This window comes from Rhinoderma darwinii, chromosome 8 (genome assembly GCF_050947455.1).
Source record: "Rhinoderma darwinii isolate aRhiDar2 chromosome 8, aRhiDar2.hap1, whole genome shotgun sequence".
Taxonomy (NCBI): domain Eukaryota; kingdom Metazoa; phylum Chordata; class Amphibia; order Anura; family Rhinodermatidae; genus Rhinoderma; species Rhinoderma darwinii.
In genome coordinates this window covers 10,876,706-10,903,625 of record NC_134694.1, presented here as the reverse complement: position 1 = coordinate 10,903,625, position 26,920 = coordinate 10,876,706, and the positions used below count along the sequence as shown (strand labels likewise).

At 44.8% G+C, this 26,920-nt stretch overlaps 1 protein-coding gene across 6 annotated transcripts in view; it reads right to left on the bottom strand.

The window, feature by feature from the left end:
• The window catches only part of RALGPS1 (Ral GEF with PH domain and SH3 binding motif 1), a 350,348-nt gene extending 324,599 nt beyond the window's left edge, over nucleotides 1-25,749 (bottom strand). For 5 of the 6 annotated variants that reach the window (XM_075835061.1, XM_075835059.1, XM_075835063.1 and 2 more), the window contains exon 1: nucleotides 25,636-25,749. The gene's annotated coding sequence lies outside the window, so the exon portion shown is untranslated. Of the gene's footprint in view, nucleotides 1-21,954; nucleotides 22,046-25,635 lie in introns of all 6 variants that reach the window. The other variant, XM_075835060.1, reaches the window with a different exon arrangement.
• Nucleotides 25,750-26,920: the final 1,171 nt, after the last annotated feature.

Genomic DNA, 26,920 nt, shown 5'->3' with positions numbered 1-26,920 from the left:
AACGCCCAAAGATAGGGCATGTCCCTTCTTTGTCCCGCGAGGCGGTTTTACCGCTCGCGGGAGAAAACTGCCCCCGCCTCCAATTGTAATCAATGGGACGCATTTTCAGGCCGTTTTTGACGAGTTTTGCGGCGCGGTTTCCGCGTCAAAAAACTCTGTGTGAACATATATACAAAGGAAGTCTGAAGTCCTTTAAAGTAGTAGCCATTTTGCAACTTGACGCACCTCAAATATTCACTTGCAGGCATTTTCTGCACTTCTTGTAAGTAATCTCACAACACAACACTGCAGTCAGCTTCTCCCCAAACCGAAACGGCTGATAACAGAGAGCAGCAGATTGCATGCTCACCCAGTAAAGATAGGATCGGACTTCCATTTAGTGTCCCTTTAAATGAACATACAGTTTGGCTGAAGGAGTACACAGATTACAAAATCTTCTTTATGACTCCTTGGCAACCAGCAGCGGTCACTGACTAATACAAGCCAGACATCTCCAGCTCGTCACTCTATCCATAAGACACAAGATCCTATTCAGCTTACTGGTTATTTCACTGGTATATAATATAGGAGATAAGGTTCCCAGTCCATAGAGGAGGTCATTTTATCACCTTGAAGTTCAGGTGCCAAGCGAAGTCTAAGCTTGAATTAATGTCAAGTGGCAATAGAGAAATCAGTGTCCAGTGTTGGATTAGGCATATAGCGTTATATTCTGATCAATTTAGAGTAAAGCTAATCAATCTAACAGCAAAAAAACGCCCCAAATCTCACCCCATTGATTTCAATGGGTGTAAGACATGGTTTTTCACCGATCGTGAAAAAAAAAAGGGAGCGTGCCCTATCTTGGACTGGTTTCCACTTCTGAACTTCCATTGAAATCAATAGGGGGAAGAAAAAAAAACTTGACACTCATAAGAAGCGGTTTTTTTGGCACTTTTTTTGTATTAGTCATAAAAAAAAAAAAAAAGCCTAAAACAACAAGTTAAAAAACGCCGCAAAAAAAACAAACCCTGGCATTTTAAAATCTGCCTCAAAAATACTGAAACTCTAACATGGTAGATGGTGTTATATCTACACAAGCCAATTGTTGTCTCAAGAGTTTTGCTATGCCTTTACTCTCTGGATACGTCGCTTATAAAGCAGAGCTCTGATGATGCTGCTGTCAGGAAGCCACTTGGAAGAATTGAGATGTCCAGTTGAATAGAAAGCGGTCTTCTTGGCAGACTGGCTAAAATGTAATATTCCCTTTCTGTTAGGGAGTATAACTATTCCAGAAAGTCACATGCAACAGGGTCGGATTTATAAGGCTGGGTTCCCACAGTGCCGATTTGCTGCAGATTTTGCATGAGGTTTTTTTTTTAGCCAAAACCAGAATTGGATCCAGGAGAGCAGACCTACAAGGCCTTTCTTCCTTTCCTGGATTTGCCTACAAAAACACATTCAAAATCTGCTGTGGGAACCCAACCTAACTGTACAAAGGTGCTGTAACCTATAGCAGTCAAACTGCAATTATAGACGTCCTCTGGGTTTTTATATTCATAAATTATAATTATATTGCGACACGTCCTGCAGTCATTTGGTCCCCAAGATCGGAACGCACTGTGTACTTACATCCAGTGCATCCATAGATGAGGTCCGTGTTAAGGAAGGGAAGTGACTGAGAACCATAAAATGCCTGCAACAAATGCCACCTTCTAACCATCCACCCTCAACAGTCACCCCTGGAAAGTAGAGCGCCTTACTTTGCCACTGTAGGGATCTCCAGCGATCACCTGTAACCTCAGGAAGCACAACAGAAAAAAAAAAAAATTCCCTGCAGCGCAACCACAGGGGAAAAGAAGTATTACATGGTGCCCCGTGAAATCAATGGGCTGTGCTTGTGTAATGCATGGACACACTGGCTGGGTCCTCCTGAGAAAGAGGGATGCTCTTTGTAGCCATGGTCCTCTGCAACTAATTGATGGAGGTTTCCTCATTATCTTTCAACAGGTACAAAGTATGTAACATCTTGCACAGTAGTAACAAACCCTGCGGGAATCAATAATCATACTAATGGCTGTGCAGCTTTGCAGGAAAAACTGTGGTATTACATGCAAAATTGTGCGGCCAATGAACAAGCTTTTAGAAAGACTCTGCGTGTGGACATGGTTTCATCCGCATGCGGCCGCGGCAACGTGGGAATGCACCCGTAGCGTTGCTAATTGTGACACTTGCTTCGTGTTCTTCATTAAAGGGATTGCTCTTAAGTTACACTGAAAAATACTCTATCCAAACCTTAATTTTTTTTTCCTAGAAAAGATCTTGTTCTCCATTAATCTCGTGGAAACTAAAGCAACTAAATCTGAGCAACGGCGGCATAAAGTAATTATTTTGGTTTAAATAAACCAATGCTGCCCTAAAATAAAAATGAGCTTTTCTAGGAATCAGCCATGCTCCTGCCAAGTGAAGCAAAAGGGATTTCCGCTGTGTAATTAAGAGCTTTTCTCATTATGCTTTTACATGTCCAAGGCAGAGACCGTCCCACTGTACATAGACTCCTTCCTAGCAGACACACAATCTAACACTGAGCTGCAACGCTACAACGATTCTGAATTAGGCCTCATTTACACGAACGTATTATACGCGCGTGCGACGCGCGTGCTTTGCACGCATGTCGTACGCACCTATATTAGTCAATGGGGCTGTTTAGACGATGCGTGAATTGCGCTCATTGCGTGTGCGCAGAAAAAAACTCACGACATGTTCTATAATCGTGCGTTTTTCGCGCACTCACGCACCCATTGAAGTCAATGGGTGCGTGAAAACCACGCATGCCGCACGGAAGCACTTCCGTGCGAACTGCGTGATTCGCGCAAGAGCTGTCAAACTCCTGAATGTAAACAGAAAAGCACCACGTGCTTTTCTGTTTACAAACATCCAAACGGAGTGTCAAATTCGAGATGAGCGCCCCGAACTTCACCGGGTTCGGCCAAACTCGTTTTGACCGAAACCGGTAAAAAATGTTCGGGTACGCGACGTCAGGAGACAGTCACTGTCCACGGTGCTGAAAGCGTTAAACTGGTTCAGCACCATGGACAGTGACTTCCGCTCCGAAAATCCATGAACCTGTAAAAAAAAAAAGACGTTCTGACTTACCGATAACTCCGGTCCGACCTCCCGGGATGACAGTTCAGTCAAAGTGACAGCTGCAGCCAATCACAGGCCAAGCACAGGCTGCAGCCAATCACAGGCCAAGCACAGGCTGCAGCCAATCACAGGCTGCAGCGGTCTCATGGACTGCGGCGTCATCCTGGGAGGTGGGGCCGGATGACAAGAGAGGGACGCGTCACCAAGGCAACGGCCGGGAGCCCGGACTGGGGGAAGCAGGAAGTTCTTGGTAAGTATGAAAGTCTTTTTTTATTCACAGGTTGGTGTATATTGTGTTCGGCATTCACTGTCGAGGGTGCTGAAATAGTTACTGCCGATCAGTTAACTCTTTCAGCACCTTGGACAGTGACGGGCGTCGACTAGCCTCATCAATATGATGGCGGCTGCGCGAAAATCACGCAGCCGCGCATCATACACGGATGACACACGGAGCTGCCAAGTGCCTTTTGCGCGCGCAAAACGCAGCGTTTTTTGCGCGCGCAAAACGCACACGCTCGTGTAAATGAGGCCTTAATCTCTAAGAAAAATTTTATTATTTTTTTTTAATCTTCTCTGGGAATAATAAATTGTAAAAACCTCTCTAGTGTGTGCTCTATTTACTACAGACATGAGATGGAAAAAATATCACCACCTTTATGATCGACACTTGTACTGAACGCTTTACCCCCGTATGTCCCTCTATCAAGACAGATTTTTCTTTGTAAGGTCCTTAGGCCTCATGCACATGGCAGAGCCGTGTACATGGAGTATGTACAGCAGACCACTAGATCCCTATGGCTCCATACTACGGAGCTGTAGGCCCTCCTCGTGCTGTTGTATAGTACCTATATATGACACCCTAGAAGCAGTTCTTCTAGAAGAGAATCCCCCTGTAATGCGGCATCAAATTGAACATGGCATTATTATTTTTTCTGAAATTCGAGGCATACAAAGGTAAAGTATAGCCCTATAGGCTTCTATGGGTACCTTTTATGGCTCTGTACAACTCATATCTTGTATTGCGCCATAATTTAGCTGTGTGCACGAGGCTTTAAGGTGTCACTTCATGCAAAAGATAAAAATTAAGCTTTTACCCAGATTTAGGGTCTTCTTTCACCAACTGCAGTTTACTTACCTGAAATCACACATTTTAAAGATCTCAAGAATATTTCCACCAGGCTTTCTTTAGTGTACAACAAAGCCCAGAAATCCTGGGTTGTCCTAGATTCTGCATAGCAAAAGCACCCTCTGCTGGACAGGGCATGATTCAGCGGAGGTAGCATTTCCTATCCAGACTCTCTAAGGTCTCGTGCACACTTCCTTCACCGTTTTAGCGGCCGTTTTTGACGTATCCGGGTGCCAGTTTTAGCGGCCATGTGGTTTCCGTGTGCACTCCGTGTTTCCGTTTCTGAGCGCCGAGCATGGTACTGTCCAGGGTGCTGAAAGAGCAGGGTTGGACTGATCGGTGGTAACTCAGCACCCTGGACAGTGACTAACGCTGAAGAATGACCATGCTCGGCGCTCGCAAAATACAATTTTAATGAAATAAAAAAAATCAGTTCATACTTACCCAGAACTCCCTGCATTTTCCTCCTGTCCAGCCTCCTGGGATGACGTTTCATCCCATGTCACCGCTGCAGCCAATCACAGGCTGTAGTGGCGGTCACGCCGGACTGGATGACGTCAGAAGGCCGGCCTCCAGGGATGATGCTTCATCCCACGTGACCGCCTCTGCAGCCAATCACAGGCTGCAGCGGCCACATGGACTGCAGCGTCATATAGAAAGGTCGGACTGGAGGAAGAAGAGGGACTCGTCACCAAGACAACGACCGGGGTACGTATGAACTGCTTTTTATATTTTATTTTTATCAGCAGCCTCTTCTCTCTATCAGTGCTGCATAGAGATAAGTGGCTGCCGATTAGTGTAATATCTCTAATGTACTTCTGCCCACCGGACACCGGATGCCTTCCGTGTGCCTTCAGTTTTTTTGACGGCCCCTTTGACTTGCATGGGCCTCACGGTCACGGAATCTCGGACCAAAGTAGGACATGCTCTACTTTTGTCGTTACAGAGCAACGGGACCGTCAAAAAAACTGAAGTGTGCGTGGCCCCATTGAAATGAATGGGTCAGGGTGCTAGCCGTCAGAAAAACGGCTAGCACCCTGAAGAAAAAGACTGAAGTGGGCATAAAGCCTAAGGCTACATTCACACAACAGTGAAAGGCAGTGTGACGGCCGTTTTTCTAACAGCAGTCAGACACGGCCGTTTTTAGAACAATGACATTCTATGGGTGTATTAACATGGCCGTTTTTTTAACAGCCCGTGAATATTGGCTGTCAAAACATAGGACATGTCCTATTTTTGTCCGTTTTCACTTGCAGACAGCTCCCATAGAAGTCAATAGATCAGTTTTTAATGGCCATTTTTTTTCACGGTCGTGTGAATGTAGCCTAAGACAGCTCCTAAACATGGCGAGCGTCACCGGAATCAATGGCTGCAGGTCAATTTTACCAGAATATTATATTTCTATTTATGCAACACAAAATGGCTTTCTCCACTTTCTAAGGGAGGTGACGGGATCCACTTTAAATGAACTAAACCTACAGAAAAACAACTCCGCTCAGTAGCTGCGTTTGTCTCACAGTAAGAACAGACCTGAGGAACTACTTGTACTTCTGGGTGGTGAATTATTGATGCACAATAGCAGACAGGCGGACGTTCCTGTTAAACAGCTGCCCAGATTCAGCTCATAATCAAAGACGCCACTCAATAGCGGTTTCTCTGCATGTGAAAAGCATCTGAAATATTTATCTCGTTATGAATCTGCAACGTTTTGATTTATGCGCTCTCATTAAAAGGCGGAGAGACTAACGTGATACTGCAGCTGCTATAATGAAACCCAGCATTGTGTCGATACTCCCTTGTGTCATCTGGCTTAATCAAATAATGGCTTGGTGGGTTGTAACGCATAGTGTGTCTTCATGTGTGAAAGGAATATTGTTCCCTGGGGTTTAATTGGCTGCTAGAACCATAGACTTACAATGGCTAAGAAGATTATATATATATATGTATGTGTTGTGTGTATGTATTTTATATGTGAGTAATAGGTGTGTGTGTGCCTGTAATTTGCAACATGAATCAGCAACATCCCCTCCTCCATTTAGTTGTACTACAATAGAAGTAAATGCTACTCACTTCAATTGGAGTGGCAAAATCAATTTAATTTTGTGAGAGATTTAAGTTGGCCATAAACATTAATATGTAAGGCCTCATGCACACAACCGGGATTTCGTGGTCGCAATTTATCCGTATATTTGTGGACCCATTCTTTTCTATGGCCCCATGTACACGACCGTGGTTTATACGGATCGGTGTGGGGGGGAGGGGTCGCAAATCCGGACCACAAAAACTCACTACTGTCATTTTCTGTTCTGGATTTGCAGATTCACCAATACTGGTGAATTGTTGTGGATACGAGAGTCCTAATGACACACGGATGCACAACAAGGGTTTTTTTGCGGTCCGATGAACCGCAATGGAGCCGTGGATTTGCGGACTGCAAAACTAATGCGGTTATGTGCATGAGGCCTAAGGTGGTGTCCTGACTCTAACGAGACGGCAGATATTGGGGGAGAGGATCGGGCATGTTAGATTCAAATATGTCCGATCCTTTTGTTTGCAACGAGATAAGCTGCTGCCAGGGGAGTCTGGCAGGGACTTTACTCCTCCCTATTGAGAACGCATGCACGGCATAGCTGAGCCGAGCGTGCATGTGTTTGGGGGGCAGGAGGAATAGCAGTTGGCCGAACGAGCGTCCAGCCAACAGCTATATGAAAAGTATGGCCTGAGATTGTATGTCATAGATGAACTGTCACACGAATAGCTCAATGAAATAGTAATGCTTTTTCTATGTGTGGGACTTCAAAGCAGTAATACGGCACTCACAGAAGTCTATGGTGCCATGCTGTACCTCAATATGCCTCAAGTTTCATAAGCAGACAATAAGACGCCATAATATGGAGGTATTCTCCCCTAGGAGTATTGCTTTTAGTGGAGGATCTCTGTAAAACTGTGCAGTACCGAGAGACCAACACAGTGGCAAAGAGTGCCCAAGAGTCTGTGTGCTGCCGTACACGCTCTACCATGTGTATAAAGTTTATATAGAACAGAAGAGTAGATGGGATCCAGCGCAATGAAATAATTCCCAAAGGGTTATATTTAAAATGGAAACTTGTTCCAATTTTATTTAGTAGCAAAGTAAAACCGGGAGTCAAGTCCTTCAGCCATGACTAAGGACGAGGAGATCGTCTGAAACGCGTAGGCAGCACATTTTTCCATACATCCACCTTTCCTCTGTGTGACATTGACTCCCGGTTTTACTTTGATACTAAATAAAATTGGAACAAGTTTCCATTTTAAATATAACCCTTTGGGAATTATTTCATTGCGCTGGATCCCATCTACTCTTCTGTTCTATTCCAAATCAACGTGTGCCGACACGAGGATCCGAGCGCAGCAGGCAGTGGACTTTCTGCCACTAGGTGAGCTGGAGGTTTTTCTCCTACATACTTTCTACATAAAGTTTATATGTCAAGCAAGATTTATATTGACTTACATTTGAATTAAATCCCTCTTCTGGATCTGCACAGTGACTTGTCAGCATGTTCCCACATAATGATGGAGTTATCCTTTCACAGCTGCAGAACCTGTATCTAATCTAGAAGTAATCTGCATTTAGGAAAGAGCAGCTATGACAGCATTTAATTCATGCACTCTCTGTATACACTAAAAAACAACCCATTACTCCCCGGTCATAATACTACTACAAATCCCAGTATATCCTGCACATAACATTGACCCCCCCCCCCCCCCATTTAGATAGCTCTAGTTCTTGGACTGTCCGCAGGAATATTCAATCCTAAATTGCTTAATCCATCATGACATTTCAGAATTAACAGCTATTTGAATATCTCAAGTTAATGATTGACAGAATGAGGCCTCTATGATAGCAAACAGCAAAAAAAGATCCAAAGCAAATATGTACCATGTAAGTTTCCTAATGTCATGAAAACAACACTTTTTCCATATGCCCTTGTAGAGGATATGGACATCATAAAAGGACCCCCATTTATTAGCCAGACGCTTATGGCGAGTATTTGACAGGCCAGCATTGAATACAACGTTTTTCCGGCAGCAGCCACTGCAAAGGCGGTATAAGGCTGTACGCTGCTTCCCCTGTTCACTGTGTTTTCTGAAGCCGGACCAGGGATGTCTCTAATCTGAAAAACACTTGTCTCCTCACCCCCAAACCCTCACCTATTTTTTTTCCTCCAATCGGGAGATACACGGGTGGGTGTCTTATGGCAGGCTGCACTTGGATTCTGCTTGTACTCTACGGGTAATGCCACACTTTGCGGCACCGACCAGCGCCTACACCATGTTTGGCGTGACTGTCAAACAGTCTTTTAATGGCCACGCGTTGTTGCAGGTAAAACGGCCCTTCACCTGCAAATCGTGAAGCCATAAAGGCTGTATTAATTAATGGGCGCACGGGTTTTGCCGGTAAAGGGCCGTTTTACCTGCAACAACATTAACAGGCTATTTTACAGCCATACCGAACATAGCGCTGCTCCATGTAACCTTACCCTAAGGTCCCGGTTAGTGCTTGTCACGATCGCCCAAGAACCTGCAAAGGGAATGACTCACTACATATACAGATAACAGTGACTCTTTCCACAGCTATTAGAACTATTGCTCTTACCCATAGCAACCAAACCCCAGCTGTAAATTTTTTTTTAGCTAGACCTGCACAGTATTGGCAGCAGAGAAGGGAAAATAACAGCCTGGCAGGAGTCACGTCATTTTCCATGCAAACCTCTCTTTAACCCTTTAGTGATCACTAATACACCTTTTTACAGCGGTCACTAAGTAGCTTTATTCTGATGAATACGCCTTCTTACTACGCATTAAAATAAGCTCAATAAGTGGATGACAGCCGAGGAACCTCCGATTTTAGACGTTTTATACTTTAGATGCCACGGTCAACAGCAACTGCAGCAAAAGAGATTCCTCTGCATTAATGGTTATAACAAGGCATTATATCAAAGCATACCAAAGTATACCAAAGCATTATAACAGAGATCAGATTGCATTGTAAAGTCCCCTAGTGAGACTAAAACATTATTAAATACAGAAAAAAGTGTAGCTAAACGTTTGACAAACTTCTGAGATGTCATAGTGACATGTCAGAAGTTTGGATTGGTGGGGGTCCGAGCACGGAGACCCCCCACCAATCGCTAGAACGAAGAAGCTGAAGCCCTTGTGTGAGCGCTCAGCCGCTTCGTGTCTGTTCGGCTTTTTCAGGAAAGCCGATGTATCGGAGTACGGGCTCATAGACTTTCTATTGAATCCATACAGCGATACATTTATTTGCGGAAACAGCCGAACAGAAAAAACTTACAGAAAGAAAATAAAATCCATAGTGTTTATTTTGTAAAAAAAAATTAAAGAGGCTCTGTCACCAGATTTTGCAACCCCTATCTGCTATTGCAGCAGATAGGCGCTGCAATGTAGATTACAGTAACGTTTTTATTTTAAAAAAACGAGCATTTTTGGCCAAGTTATGACCATTTTTGTAGTTATGCAAATGAGGCTTGCAAAAGTCCAAGTGGGTGTGTTTAAAAGTACAAGTCCAAGTGGGTGTGTATTATGTGCGTACATCGGGGCGTTTTTAATACTTTCACTAGCTGGGCGCTCTGATGAGAAGTAACATCCTCTTCTCTTCAGAACGCCCAGCTTGTGACAGTGCAGATCTGTGACGTCACTCACAGGTCCTGCATCGTGACGGCCACATCGGCACCAGAGGCTACAGCTGATTCTGCAGCAGCATCAGCGTTTGCAGGTAAGTCGATCTTACCTGCAAACGCTGATGCTGCTGCAGAATCAACTGTAGCCTCTGGTGCCGATGTGGCCGTCACGATGCAGGACCTGTGAGTGACGTCACAGATCTGCACTGTCACAAGCTGGGCGTTCTGAAGAGAAGAGGATGTTACTTCTCTTCACAGCGCCCAGCTAGTACAAGTATTAAAAACGCCCCGATGTACGCACATAATACACACCCACTTGGACTTGTACTTTTAAACACACCCACTTGGACTTTTGCAAGCCTCATTTGCATAACTACAAAAATGGTCATAACTTGGCCAAAAATGCTCGTTTTTTTAAAATAAAAACGTTACTGTAATCTACATTGCAGCGCCTATCTGCTGCAATAGCAGATAGGGGTTGCAAAATCTGGTGACAGAGCCTCTTTAAGTGTCAAACATTTTCAATGTAGAAGTGCAGTTGCACATGTTTTTTCACGGCATCACAGTGGCACCCAATAATATTCATGGACCCATTCACTTTAGGGGGTGAATCGGGTCCATTAAACTTGACCAGATTCCACGATCAGTGTAAAGATAGGACATGTCCTATCTTTCCACGGATCACTGTCAGGACCCGGCCAGCACACAACAGTCGTGTGCATTAGGCGGAAGAGATTAAATCTGCCGCAAAATCAGGGAACAAGTACGGATTTTGCTAGAAACGGGACGAAAAAGCTGCAGCATTTCTGTCCAAAAATTCTGCAGCGTATTCCTTTAGCAGAAAAGTGGATAAAATTTGATCAAATCTCATCCACACGCTGCAGGACAAATCTGCAGAAAACAAGTGTAGAAATTGACGTGCGGTGCAAAAACTCAATCTGTAGCATGTTCATTTATTTTGGGTAAATGCTGCGGAAATTCGGCAGCTTTTCCGTCCAGTGTGCAGGGGGTCGACAGTTGGGAGGGATCTGCAGATTTTGGGCACTTTGGCAGGATTACATGAAACACTCAAGGTCCCTAGAAGAGGATTGGACTCACATCTGCTGTACAACTACACTGTATTGTTTGCCAAACTGGATTGCAATTAGAGGAGTAAATCAATCTGCTGATTCTAGAATCGATTTGCCACCCACACACGGGGAGAATCCAATGCCATGTTTGTGATGGACTTTTGGCATATCAAATCGATTTGCTCGTCTCTGATTGAATTTTATTTTTTGAATGAAAAGTGTCACATACACAACAACCTTGACCCTTAGACAGGATGTAATATAATATAATATACGGCTCGGTGCACATGATTTCACATTTCGTAACGTAGCCACCTTTTGGGTATATTTCCTTACTGCTGCAGGTTGTATCTAGGCTGGTACTTACTGGAGAGATTACGCAGTAAGTAATGAGGAACCTTAGCGAATGTGCACAAATAATGTGTGAAGATCAACACTGATAGCCCATGATAAAGAGAACATCTGGCAGTAAATTCTGGTCTTGTTTACCATGTATTTTGGGTATTTGCTAAACCAAAAGTAAAAAGAATGCTGACAGAATCACCAGTAGTCATGTCTGGGTGAACGCTGAGCCTTTATACGTGTTTTGGTGACTGGATATAGAAGGGAAAAATTAGGGCAGAGGACTAATGGTCAAGTGCAGTGGGGATAGTAAAAATGATTAGGAGGCTGAGACAGCAAATGTAAAGGGAAGTTCTAGCTTGCAGCAAATTCAAACATCATATTAGAAGAATACATATTATTGGAATGATCCCTAGCTAAGCGACACTGCACCAACAATTCATGTGTCCAAGTACCAGCATACTCTGATTCCTGGTGCCGTTCTAGGTAACCAAGCATTAGTTCACAACCATTACAGATGCCAAAGCACCAGATTATTTATCTTATTTCCTGTTGTTTAACCCCTTCCCGTCGTAAACAACTTTCAGATTTTCATTTTCGGTTTTTCCTCCCCACATTCCAGAAGCCATAACGTCTTTAATTTTCCGTCGATATAGTACTATGAAGGCTTGATTTTTGCGGGACGAGTTGTAGTTTTTCGTAGCACCATTTATTTTGCCGTATAATGTACTAGGAAACGGGAAAAAAATTATTTGTGGGGTAGAAAATGAAAAAAAACAGCAATTCCTCCATGTTTTTTTGCGCGCCGTTTTTACGGAATTCACTGTGCAATTAAAACAACATGTTATCTTTATTCTGCGGGTCAATACGATTACGGCGATACCAAATATATATAGTTTTTTCTATATTTTACTACTTTTACATGTAAAAACCTAAGTGTAAAAAAAAAAATTATTCTGCCTCACCAAATTCCGAGAGCCACAACTTTTTTATTTTTCCGTCGATTAAGTGGTATGAGGGCTTATTTTTGCGGCATAAGCTGTCGTTTTTAATAATACCATTTTGGTGTACATGCGACGGTTCGATCACTTTTTATTTCATTTTTTGTGGGAGATGAGATGACCAATTTTTATTTTTTTTACGGTGTTCACCGTGCGGGTTAAAGAGGCTCTGTCACCAGATTTTGCAGCCCCTATCTGCTATTGCAGCAGATCGGCGCTGCAATGTAGATTACAGTAACGTTTTTATTTTTAAAAAACAAGCATTTTTGGCCAAGTTATGACCATTTTTGTAGTTATGCAAATGAGGCTTGCAAAAGTCCAAGTGGGTGTGTTTAAAAGTAAAAGTCCAAGTGGGCGTGTATTATGTGCGTACATCGGGGCGTTTTTACTACTTTTACTAGCTGGGCGTTCTGACGAGAAGTATCATCCACTTCGCTTCAGAACGCCCAGCTTCTGGCAGATCACGCTGTGACGTCACTCACAGGTCCTGCATCGTGTCATACGAGCGAGGACACATCGGCACCAGAGGCTACAGTTGATTCTGCAGCAGCATCGGCGTTTGCAGGTAAGTAGCAGGTAAGTTGCAGATTTTACCTCCCCGCTGCATTCAATGGGAAAAACCCGCAACAAATAAGCAGCGTTTACACAAATACAGATGAAATGCTATGGAATAAAATTCCGCACCGCAGGTCAATTTCTGAGCGTTTTTTTCTGCTCAGTATTTATGCAGTGTGTGAACTGCCTTAAACATACAAACTTCATGCAGAGCCAGCATGCTGCTCGTTCCATAATTTTAGAAACCCAACCTCCAGGTAATTTTATTAGGCACCAATCCGTCATCTTGCTGCATTTTCAACACAGTTGGATCTCACATGGTGTCAAGACCCACAGAGTATGTACCGCATTCAGAACTCATCAATACTGACGCCGGATACTTTTATAACTTGTTGTGCGATGCTACCAATAAGTCTACATGAGCTTGTGTAAACATACATTTTGGCATCAAGTAAGCAGTGCTTGGCTTTACTCCACACTGTCCACCTGTACATACTTGCTGCAGTGTACCTGCTCCCCACTAATTCTTTCCTTTAATCTCCTAAGAAAGCTGCTCTTTGTCAGTCTGAAAAACGCATCTCAAGTGTGTAGTTTCAAATCAGTTCTCGTCAGTGGAAAGTAAAATATTACGCTTGACGGACAGGTAACAATACTTTCCCTGGCGCTGGTCAATGTCTCATTGTTTGCTCCTTTCAACAGATGAAGATTCTCTTCCAGCCCAAAAAAAATTTCTCAGGCAAAAGGACAATACAGCAGTCAGAGGCTGCCCTGTGCCTACTTAACCCCTTCGCATACCCAGATGTGCTATTACGTCCAGGTGTGGGGAGGGGGGTGATGTTTGAAGCGCGCTCCATATGCTGCGGGTGTCGGCTGTATTTCACACTGGACACCCGGGACTAAGGGTATGTTCACACGAGGGCGTCCGTTACGGCTGAAATTACGGGGATGTTTCAGCCTGAAAACATCCCCGTAATTTCAGCCGTACCGGCATGTGCAGGCGCTTGAACGCCGCGTCAATTACGGGCGTAATTAGCGCTGCTATTCATTGGAGTCAATGAATAACGGCTCTAATTACGGCCAAAGAAGTGACAGGTCACTTCTTTGACGCGGGCGTCTATTTACGCGCCGTCTTTTGACAGCGGCGCGTAAATATACGCCTCGTGTGAACAGACAAACGTCTGCCCATTGCTTTCAATGGGCAGATGTTTGTCAGCGCTATTGAGGCGCTATTTTCGGGCGTAATTCGGGGCAAAAACGCCCGATTTACGTCCGTAAATAGGCCGTGTGAACATACCCTAACAGCCAGGAGCAGGGATCGCGCTGTTCTTGGCTGTTTAACCCCTCAAATGGCGCGACCGCATTTGAGGCGTTGAAAAGAGGGGGTCGGCCCCTCAGAAAGCTCATCGCCCCCTGCCATGACAACTGTCGTCAACACCTGATCTCAATGGGGGATTGAGATCAGGGGGTGACGACAGTTGTCATGGCAGCCCAGGAACCTAATGAAGGCCCCAGGGCTGCCGTCACTCTGCCTCTGGCAGGGCTTAAAGAGGCTCTGTCACCAGATTCTCAAATCCCTATCTCCTATTGCATGTGATCGGCGCTGCAATGTAGATAACAGTAAAGTTTTGTGTTTTTTTTAAAACTTTCATTTTTGGCCAAGTTATGAGCTATTTTATATATATATGCAAATGAGCTTTGAAATGGAAAACTGGGTGTTTTTTTTCGTATGTCCAACTGGGCGTGTATTGTATTTTTAACTGGGCGTGTTTACGTGTATGACGCTGACCAATCAGTGACCAGTCAGCGTCATACACTCCTCTCCATTCATTTACACAGCACATAGTGTTCTTACTAGAACGATGTGCAGCCACATACACAAGTGTCCTGATAATGAATACACATGAAATCCAGCCTGGACGTCATGTGTATTCAGAATCCTGACACTTCTGAATCTTTTCTGTGAGATTTCCAGTAAGGGAAACAAAATCTCGTTTACCTCGTAATCTCGCAGAAAAGATTCAGAAGTGTGAGGATTCTGAATACACATGACGTCCAGGCTGGATTTCATGTGTATTCATTATCAGACTCTATGGCCGGGGATTCCGCTACAGGAGAAGTGAGTGACTACACTGTCCATATATGGACACAGCGATGTCACTCACTTCTGCAGCGGAATCCCCGACTCTATGGCCGGGGATGCCGCTACAGGAGAAGTGAGTGACTACACTGTCCATATATGGACAAAGTGACGTCACTCACTTCTCAAGCGGAATTCCCGACCTGTGGCAGGGAATTCCTCTCCAAGAGAAGTCAGTGACTACACTGTCCATATATGGACATTGAAGTCAGTGACTTATCCTGGAAGGGGGGGGGGGGATGGGTGCAACCTACAGGGGGCTGGGTGGCATCACCTACAGGGGACAGGGTGGCATCACCTACAGGGGGCAGGGTGGCATCACCTACAGGGGGCATCACATGCAGGGGGTAGGGTGGCATCACATGCAGGCAGCTGGGTGGCATCACATGCAGGGGGCTGGGTGGCATCACATGCAGGGGGCTGGGTGGCATCACCTACAGGGGGCTGGGTGGCATCACCTACAAGGGGCAGGGTGGCATCACCTACAGGGGGCTGTGTGGCATAACCTACAGGAGGCTGTGTGGCATTACCTAGAGGGGACTTGGTGGCATTACCTACAGGGGACTTGGTGGCATTACCTACAGGGGACTTGGTGGCATTACCTACAGGGGACTTGGTGGCATTACCTGCAGGGTGCTGGGTGGCATTACCTGCAGGGTGCTGGGTGGCATTACCTGCAGGGTGCTGGGTGGCATTACCTGCAGGGTGCTGGGTGGCATTACCTGCAGGGTGCTGGGTGGCAGTAACTGCAGGGTGCTGGGTGGCAGTAAATGCAGGGGCTGGGTGGCATTACCTGCAGGGTGCTGGGTGGCATTACCTGCAGGGTGCTGGGTGGCATTACCTGCAGGGTGCTGGGTGGCATTACCTGCAGGGTGCTGGGTGGCATTACCTGCAGGGGGCTGGGTGGCATTACCTGCAGGGGCTGGGTGGCATTACCAACAGGGGGCTGGGTGGCATTATCTACAAAGGGCTGTGTGTGGCAACAAATTTAAATGAAATTCATCCGATTTTAAAACGGACAGGGAAAAAAACGGATGCAAATCGGGTCCAAAATGGCCGGTAAAAACGGCAACACGGCCCGGAACGGAATCGGAACGGATGCAAACCGGCCGGGAAAATCGGCCAATTTTCCCGGCCGACACTCGGACCCTGTCGTGTGAATGAGGCCTAAGGCCTCATTCACACGGCAGGGTTTCCCGGCCGGGTGCCGGCCATTCATAAATCGGCCGGCACCCGGCTGCATTAGGAATGATAGACCCCTAATGGGGCTATTCACACGACCGATTTTTTGACGGCCGGAAAATCCGGCCGTCAAAAAATAGGTCGTGCTCTATCTTTGCCCGGGCACCCGGCCGCCCGGCTCCCATACAAGTCTATGGGGCCGGGTAATACCCGGCCATCACCGGGATGTGTCCCGAGTGACGGCCGGGTTTTACGGCTCTTGCGCTCTATCTCCTCCTCCTCACAGCGCAGAGTGCATGTGAGGAGGAGGAGTTGATGCCATTCTGACGAATGGCATCGCTGTACACGGTGTGGCAGGGCCGGGGTGTACAGCAGGTGGAAGGGAGCGCTGCGCTGGCTCCCTTCTCCTGCTTGTTAAAAGCACCCTGGCTCGGCGACACCTTTGATGGCGCTGCTAGCAGCTGCAGCAGCTGCTGCTGCTGCTACTACTGTAGCGACGCCACTATAGCAGAGCGGGGAGGTATCTCCCCGCTCTGCTATGTGCTAGCCGCACTTTAGCTCCTTGAAGGAGCGGAATCCCCGTGTGTTCGGGGATTCCGCTCCTGGACAGAGCGCTTGATGTCTCTGTCCATATCTGGGCAGTGACATCAGGGGAAACTCCTGAAGCGGAATCCCCGAACACATGGGGATTCCCCTTCAGGAGTTGCCGATGATGTCACTGTCCGGATCTGCCCGGCCCGGCACGGATGCATAACTTTATGTAAACCGGCCGGGCAGAATGGCCGATTTTACCGGCCGGCACTCGGGCTCGGACGCGACCCGGTCGTGTGAATCCCGCCTAACTAGGAAAACTACAGCACTGAGTACAAAATAAAAAATAAAAAAACGACCGCGCTATCTTTCCCATACTTTTAAATGTCAAAACTGACAAATTACTCCACAATAATAGATATATCCTTCAGGAGACTGGATACAATTTTAGTAAACTCTCAGTTGTGATAACTATTAGGTCTGTACGGGTTCTCAGCCTTTGGATATAAACAAGAATGTTCACATTCACTGACAGCAAGCAGAGATCTTGAAAATGGTCAGGGGGGGACTCAAAGTGTATGATAAAGTTGCAAGAATTCTTCCTTATACAATGGTTAAGCTTTAGTTACATAAAACCCTATAAACTTCTACTAAAGTTCATGTTATAAAGATGAATATAAGGCAGAAAATATCGTCCACTGATTAGACAATGGGGAAAATTATTTCAGTGACATTCCTCTAAGCAGTAAGTGATATTATAATTTTATTAGATCTAATTTAATCATAAGGCAATTCTCCGCTGTAGATAAATCATATGACCTCAAAAGTCTTGGGTTCTGGTCACAGAATACTAACAATCTTATAATTCTGATGGAGATGCGCGTCCTTCAAAATAGGACAAATCACCTTGGTACTTTCTAAATGTCCTTGAAGTTATCCTAAAGCTCTACAGTAATTAAATTATTCCATGAGAACCAAAGAACAAAATCTCCTTTAGGCTCTGTTCACATCTGCGTAGGGGTCCCGTTCTGACGTTCCGTTGGAGCTTTCCGTCAGAACGGGACCCAGAGCAGACACAAACTGACACCGACGGAAACGAGGGTCGACTACGCTATTGCTTCCAGCAAAACGACGGATCCGGTGCACAAAAGACACAAACGTAAACCATGGGCATTGTCTCCGTCAACATTGAAATCAATGGTGATGGAAACAGAAACCTCTGGTTCTGTCTGTGTCGGTTTGTGTCTGCTCAGGGTCCTGTTCTGGCGGAAAACTCAGAACGGGACCTCAACGCAGATGTGAACAGAGCCTTACATAAATGTTTCACTCAATGTCATAATCATGAATACACAAGTCAGGAGAATCACAAATACCATCCTTATTCTAGGTAGAACTGGCACATTCCCGGCATAACAAGAGACAAGAAAAACCTACAAATCTCTTTATCGCAAGAATTCTGAGAAAAAACAAACAGAAACTGTATTTACAAAACAGAGAAACAGAACAAGTATACGATCATGACCTCATTGCATAAACTGTGGTAGAGATACACAAACACCTACACAAACGTGCTTTTGCGGCCGTAATTCCCCTGAAAATCATTCCTATGGGGCCATGCACACGACCGTGGTTTCCACGGTCCGTGCATGGCCCCGAGCCTGGACCGCAGAAAGAACGGACATGTCTTATTACGGCCGTGTTCTGCGGTCCAGGCTCATATAAAATAATGCGTGTGCGACACGCGATTTGCGGGCGGCTCGCGGGTGACACTCCGCTGCCGGCCGACCCGAAAATCACGGCCGTGCACATGGCTACGGTCGTTTCATGAGGCCTTAGGGCTTTTCCACACGTAACGGAATTGCTGCAGAAAATTTCTGCAGCAATTCCGCAGAAACTAGCAGGTTTTCCGCTGTGGGAAAAAAATGCACCATTTCCTGCGTTTTTCTCAATGTTGGGAGATGGTGACATCTCTGAAAAATGGAGCAATTTGGTAAACTTTCCGCAGCAGGAATGGACATGCTGCGGTACGAAAAATATGCACCGCAGGTCAATTTCAGGTCGGAAACTTTACGCAGTGTGTGGATGAGATCTGTTACTTCACTGCTACTGTATTCTGCTGCGTATTTTCCATCCGCAATTCTAGAAGAAAGTAGCCATGTTTTTCTAATCTTATACAACCACTTCCAAATAGAGAAAGTACTATAAAAAGTTGACAGACACATTCGAGGAGATTTATCAAAAGTGGAGCATTTGTCCATAGCAAAAAATAAGGTTGCAGCCTCTATAATATAAAGGCTTGAATCTGATTAGTTGCTATGGGCACCTGCTCCACTTTTCCTTTGCACCAGTTTTGATAAATCTTTCCCTCAAAGAAATCTAGAGCATGTTTCATGCATATCACTGTCAGGATACATTTCATCAGGCTACAATTATACTCATGGACTTGAAGAGTCACTTTTTTGGCAGTCCTCTGCCACCTTGAGCAGAACAATGCCTCCTGTCATTCCTGTGCAGAAAACACAAACATCACAACTATTTCCTTGCCGCATCTGTGATGTCAGAACGTAAATTTGTCAAATAATATTACTGCAGGATCCTTGGTGTCCTTACATGTGAACCGCAAGTCTATTTATTCCAGACTTGTATCAGTCACATCCATGAATATTTCATGACCAAATCAATAGTCTCATGTGTGTATACTGACAGTAGTGCTGAAGTCTTGGCCTATTGACTTGTTTTCTGATATGACAAGAGATGTGTACCCTTGGCATAAGGACACAAAACGTCTGTGAACCAAACCTACACAATCCTCCGCAAGACACAATTAACCAGATGGTGATTATACAGTCACTCATCAATAACTTTTAGGGTATGTTCACACGGCAGCGTCCGTAACGGCTGAAATTACGGGGCTCTTTTCAGGAGAAAACAGCTCCGTAATTTCAGCCGTAAAGGCATGTTGAGGCGCTTTTTCGCTGCGTCCATTACGGATGTAATTGGAGCTGCTTTTCCATCGAGTCAATGGAAAACGGCTCCAATTACGTCTGAAGAAGTGACAAGGCACTTCTTTGACGCGGGCGTCTATTTACGCGCCGTCTTTTGACAGCGGCGTGTAAAAAAAATGCCCGTGAACACAGAACATCGTAAGACCCATTCTAATGAATGGGCAGATGTTTGCCAACGCTAACGAGCCGCATTTTCGGACGTAATTTGGGGGTTAAAACGCCCGAATTACGTCCGTAAATAGGCCGTGTGAACATATCCTTAGGAAAACTACCTGCCACACCCGGAGCTCCCACTAGTGGCTGTTAAATATACAGAATATATCCTTACAGAAGACCAATCACTGCATTCATAGACACCAGCTATTGACACACGTGACAGATAATCTGTATGCAGAATATCCTAGGACAAGCTGGAAATTTGTCTTCAGACATGTGGGTAGATGCAGTTTAAGGAAAAACTATCCCTTTAAGTATTTATCAATTCTGAGACCATCCATATCCTTTTTTGTGTTTAGGCAAAATCATTGATTCCCAACCTTTTTTTTAACCCTACAATCATAGTGGAATCTCATGACGACAATGTGTGATCGTTGTGGTACAACACTCGGGGTCCCACCAACCAGCAGTACCAGAGATGAGCGTGCGGCTGTGCCTATTACTGAATCTCAGCATTCTTCAAGTAAACGTGGCTGAGCTGCTCTGTGAGTATTGCAGTGTTCTGCTGACTGGTGGGGGTCAGCTCCCACATTGACGGCCAACCTGAGGATAGGCCATCAACACTAACAATTCTTGCACACGGCCGAGATCGGGCTGTGAAAAACGGTCCGAGTATCGGCCGTATTTCCCGGGCTCGTCCGTGGTACAGGTGAACGGGACTCCTGGCATCATAGACATTTATGATCCTAGGAGTCTCTGCCTCCACACGGAACTGCTGTTCTATACGGAACAAAATGATATAGTATGGAACAGCAGTTCCACAGGGAGGCAGAGACTCCTAGCATCATAAAATGTCTATGATGTCCCGTTCACCTGTACCGTGGTCGAGCCGGAAAATCCAGCCGACACTCGGACCGTTTTTCACGGTCATTAGATGCATTTATGTAACGAACACATCACCCAGAAATCCCCTTTCATAAATAAGATTGTATCCCGAGTCAGAACCTGTCAATTTCCGGAGACTGAAAAAAATTTAACACATCCTTCGAGAACTGATCAATAATAACTGAGTGCAACTTAGGCTTCAATCACATCTGCATCGGTAGCTCCATTAGAAGCCTCCGTCACAGATCCGGTCAAAAATGGCAGCCAAAATAGCGCAGCATGGTGCGCTATTTTGTCCGGTATAACACCATGACGGAACCCATTAAAGTCAATGGGTTACGTCATGCAGCGTTGGTGTCCGTCATACAACGGATCCAGGGCTTCGGTGTTTCCATCAGTTTGCTACTATGACAGAGCAGAGCAACGGCGAACGCAGATGTGAACGAAGCCCTACTATTGTGCAACTAAGTTTTACAGCCAACTGTATTTATTTAGTGTATAATCACATAAACACTTGCTTTTTTATGGACACCCCCTCCTTACATGTGTAATGACTCACAGTTCAGCAAGCACATCCAGAGCACGCCTGTTATGTAAAAACTGACCTTCAGGATAGTAAACTTTTAAGCACTAGAATAACCTTTCACTGTTTGTGCAACCACTTTTACTATTATTTTCACTTTGTCATTGCACACAGCAGCAGCGATGAATATCATCATCATCATCATCAGACCACCAAAGAATAAGAGGGCCCATCAGCATGAAATTAGACGACGGGTCATGCTAAAATAATTTCCCACTAGGGACAGGAAGCACAAAATCTACTAAGCCATTGTGAGATCATGTCAACCAATAGAAGGTCCCCCGCTTGATCTTTGATACGGAGGCCTCATATATGTAAGCAACTGCGAGGAGAACATGCAATATCTTTACAGTCAGATTGCACGAGATTCTGTGTCCCCTATGTTCTAGGCATTAGTAGGGGGGGGGGGGTCACATCAGTTGCACCCCAACGATCAGACATCAATAGCAGTTTGGAGTTTAGATAAATTAAGATTTGCAAATAAACAAGAATATTTATCACAATATTACAAAACGCAATATCTGATAATGGTAACCATTCATATGTCCTGCTCCAACTGTGTATTCTCATTTGGTACCTGGGTGCTGCTCTCAGGGGGGATCAAGGTGGAGCACTGAGTCATAATGGACTTGGCATATGATAACGTACTTATCCCATCACTAAAACACCTGCATGGAAGCAAAGTCAAAAGACTTCAGTCTCGGCAATGATTCCAAACATCAACACTCAGGGACCGACCTAGAAACCAATATCTTGAGCACTATTTATTCAAAACTCACATTCACAGAAACGTGGGAACCCCATTAAGTCACTAATATAGTCGTCACTTAAGTCCCCCAAAAGACTCGGGCTACGTGAGGTCTCAGAGAAGGGGCTTCTAGAAGCATTATAGATATATAGGGATATATAGGTCAGCATTCAATGAAGATATAGGTATGTCGGGAACATGCATCATATTTAATACTGTACATACGACAAGAATAAAGAAATATTTTGGAGGGAAGTCTAGGATGCGGTGAGGTGTAAGCATATGATCGGTGGGGGATTAGAGGACTGTATCTGTAGGGCAGCACATAGAGGGGAGGAGGGTCTGCAGGAATAGATATGCTTTGCCAAGGATTTTCTAGGGATGAATGTATACAATAAGCAGATAGAAAGCATTGTAGACCAGAGGGGATTATAATGCCGGGTATGATGAGGACTGGGGAGCATATCATGAGTTACAGGGACGTCTCAAGTGTGACGGGGAGAACAGCAGATGTAGTACATATAGGAAGGCGAGTCGTGTGCCAGAATAATAGAACTGCAGGGACGTCAATCAGAGTATAATGTACGGACAGCATGGAGGACAAGGCAGCAGACGCGCTGCATATATATGAGTAGAGCAGATCTACGGAACGGAAGAAATGGCTCCTGGAAACGAAGGGGACAGGAGACATCACATCATAGACGTCCGTGTACAAGGTAACACAGGAGACGAAGCAGATGAAAATGGAATTAATAGAAGTATCCACATGTAGAGGACATGCAGGAGAGCACACGTGCAACGAGAGAATGTACAGAAGATCCGAGGTGGTGGCCGGGGGATTATATATATATTATTTATAAGGTGAATTGTAGTGAGGTGCAGGTTTAAAAACAGAATATGCCAGGAATTAGGGTTAATTTATGATGTAATTGAAATTGGGTATATAAATAAAAATGGAATATATGAGGGGGGGTCCGAAAGATGTAAGAATGGCGGTATACATGCATCCGATAAGGAAATTTAGGGGGTGCTTGTATTTGAGGGAATATATGGCGGGGGGTGTGATGTACGTGTTTGGGGGTGCGGGAGCACACATGGAAAGTGTAGGGGTACATCTCTGAGGGGAGAGCTGCAGGGGAGTATGTATGGTTTATGAGGTAACAGTACTGGGGTGAAGGAGTATAAGGGTATGATCAAATACAGAGCTTTTTTCACACGGCCTATCTTCAGCCGTTTTTCGGGCAGTAAACGCCCTAAAAACGGCTGAAAATACAGGAGCTGAACTCCTCCTACAAACATCTGTTTATTGATTTCAATGGGAAAAACTGCGTTTCGTTCCCACGGGGTGTTTTTTAATGCGGCCGTTAGTAAAAAATGGCACGTAAAAAAACGCCCAGTAAAAAAAAAAAAAGCGCACATAAAAAACGCCTGATGCATAAAAAACGGCTGAAAATTAGAGGCTGTATGCCCTTGAAAACAGCTCCAGATTTTAGAGCCGTTTTTAGTTTGCCGTGTGAATATACCCTAGCATTTTTTGATACGTTTTACTACTGAGACAATGAAAAACGACTCCAAAGACGGCTCAAGAAGACATGCACTTTTTGTTACGGGGCGTTTTTTTACACGCTGTTTTTTCAAACGGCCGCGTAAAAAAACGCCCCGTCGGAACAAAACGACGGCAGACGTTTGGAGGCGTTCAGCTTCCGTATTTTCAGCCGTTTTTAGGGGCGTTTATAGCCCGAAAAACGGCTGAAAATAAGCCGTGTGAACAGACCCTAAGAGGGGCTGCCGGGGTATATATACAAATGTATATGAGGTGACTATTGAGGGGAGTTAGGCTGGGTTCACACTAAGTGTTTTGCAGGAGGAAAACTCTGCCTCAAAATTCAGTTTGGGATTTTGAGGCAGATTTTGACCTGCCTGAACGCCGTTTGTCGCGTTTTTCGCTCTCGCACATTGAGTGCTACGGGCAAAAAACGCCGCGAAATACGCTTTCTCTGCCTCCCATTGATGTCAATGGGAGGTCAGAGGCGTAAACGCCCGAAGATAGGGCATGACGCTTCTTTTTACCGCGAGACGGTTTTTCCGACGTTTTTTGGCGCGGTTTCCGACGTGGTTTCCGTGTCAAAAAACTCTGTGTGAACAGGGCCTTAGAGGGGTGTACATTTTGTAAGGGATAAAGGTATATATCCCAGAGGAAGGGGCTGCGGGGGTTAAATTTCTAATTTATGAGGTAAATGTTGAAGGGTTTGGTCGTGATCACAATACGAGGGATCAGAAGGATGAACATATATCATAAGAAGGGGTGCAGGGTGTATATATATCTGAAGAGGGGGCTGCAAGGGGTATGCATGAAATTTATGGGTACATTTTAAGGGATTCAGGTACAAAAATGATATGAAAGATCAGAAGGGTGGACATATCATACGTGGGGGTGCCAGGAGGGTATATATATATATATATACACACACACACCTGAGGAGGGGGCTGCAGGGGTTATAAATATAACTTATGAGGTAAATTTTGAGGGGTTCAGGTAGAAAAATTATATGAGAGGTCAGAAATGTGTAGATATAAGTGGAGGTGCATGGGGTATATAAGGGAGGGGGCTGCAGGGGTATACATGTAATTTATGAGGTAAATATTGAAGGGTTTCGTTAAAACAATGATATGATGGATCAGAAGTGTTAAATATATGATAAGTGGGGGTGCCAGGGGTTCTTTATACCTGAGGAGGGGGCTGCAGGGGATATAAATATAATTTATGAGGTAAAATTTGAGGAGTTCAGGTAGAAAAACGATATGAGGAGTAAGAAATGTGTAGAAATATAAGTGGGGGTGCACGGGGTATATATGGGAGGGGGCTGCAGGGGTATACATGTAATTTATGAGGTAAATGTTGAAGGGTTCAGTTAAAACAACGACATGAGGGATCAGAGGGCTTAACGTATTGTAAGTGGGGGTGTATATATTCCTGAGGAGGGGGCTGCTGAGGGTATACATGTAATTCATGAGGTACATTTCGAGGGGTTCAGATAGAAAAATGATATGAGGGGGTCAGAAATGTGAAAAGATATTAGTGGGGGTGCAGAGCGTGTGTATTTCTATTTTTTGAGGAGGGGGCTGGCAGGGGATATACATATAATTTATGAGGTAAATGTTGAAGCGTTCCGGCAGAAAAATGATGAGGGGGTCAAAAAATGTTTAGTTATTAGTGGGGGTGCGGGGCGCACATATCTGAGGAGGGGGTTTATGTCTTATTTATGAGGTGACCGTAGCGAGTAGGACAATGGAATATATATGGGCGGGTGTTCACATATGAGAAGCGGGTGAACGTATAACATGGGGGCAAATCTCAGAGGAGGGAGCTGCAGGGGTGGGAGGGGGTCATGTATGTGAGAGGACAGAGCAGGTGTCTGCAATGGGTTATCATGTAGCAGAAGGGGCGGGGTCACATGGATGAATACCCGCAGCAGTGTACGGTGCCCGCACATCATACATGACACTCACCCGTCAGAGGGCTCCGCTCACCCCCGGCCTCTCCCCCTTTCGACATCTAATTCTCCAGCAGGAACATGGCAGTTCCGACACATTGAGCCAGACTTCAGGAAGCGTCAGGTGCAGCAACGAGCGACGGAAAGGGCTACCAATCAGCGGCCGCTCTCCGAGCGCACAACAAACAACCGACCAATCAAATGCGGCGGGAGGCAGAAATATGCAAATAGCAGCGTCTAGCAAAGTGCGCAGGTGCTCGCTGGCAGTGGGATCATGATAACGGTGGGGGGCTTTTTGTCTGCGTTGATCTTCCTCGGTACAAGGAGCAGACAAAGCGGAGTGATCACAAATCCAGGCCCTGAGCGCTACCTGAGGGGGGACCCCTCTAATAGAAGAACTGGGAACCCCTTCAGGCTATTATTGAGTAACTTGCATTATTTTGGGTGATTGTTAGTTATGCAATTCCCTGATACATTTATCAATAATGACCTCAAACCTGATCTTAACCCTTTCCCACCATTTTCTGATTTTTCGCTTTTCACTCGCCGCCTTTCAAGAGCCAAAACGCTTTTATTTTTCCGTCAATAGAGCGGTGTGAGGGCTTATTTTTTTTCGGGTGGAGTTGTCGTTTCTATTGGTAGCATTTATACTAACATATAATGAACTGGGAAACTGGAAAAAAATTCTTTGCCAGCTGAAATTTGGGAAAAAAATGCGATTCCTCAATTGTTTTTTGGGTTTCGTTTTTACGGCTTTCACCGTGCGGTAAAAACAACATAACTTTATTCTGTGGCTCAATGCGATTATGATGATGGCACATTTTATATTGTTTTTATGTTTTACTACTTTTAAAGGGGAAAAACTTAAAAAAAAATAAATAAAATATTCTGAGGGCCGTAACTTTTTTTAATTTATTTTTTATTATCTATTTGAGCGGTGGGATGGCTTATTTTTTTGCTGTGGTCGAGCTGTAGGTTTTTATCTGTATTTTTTGGTACATTTTTTTTTTTTTATCGTTTTTTTTATTACTTTGTTTTTTTTGTCCGCTTCGCTCCCAAAAAAAAAGATTTCGGTATTTTAAGTGTTGTATTTTTTACGGTGTTCGCCGTGCAGGTTAAATAATGTTATATTTTAATAGTTTGGTCTATTTCAGGCGCTGCAATATTAATTGTTTGTTTTTTAACATTCCTTTTTGGGGAAAAATAGAAGGCTTTTTTTTTTTTTTTCTTTTTTAAATAAATAGTATTTTGTTTATAAAATGAAAAACTTTTTTTTCTTAGTCTCCCTAGGGGACTTGAAC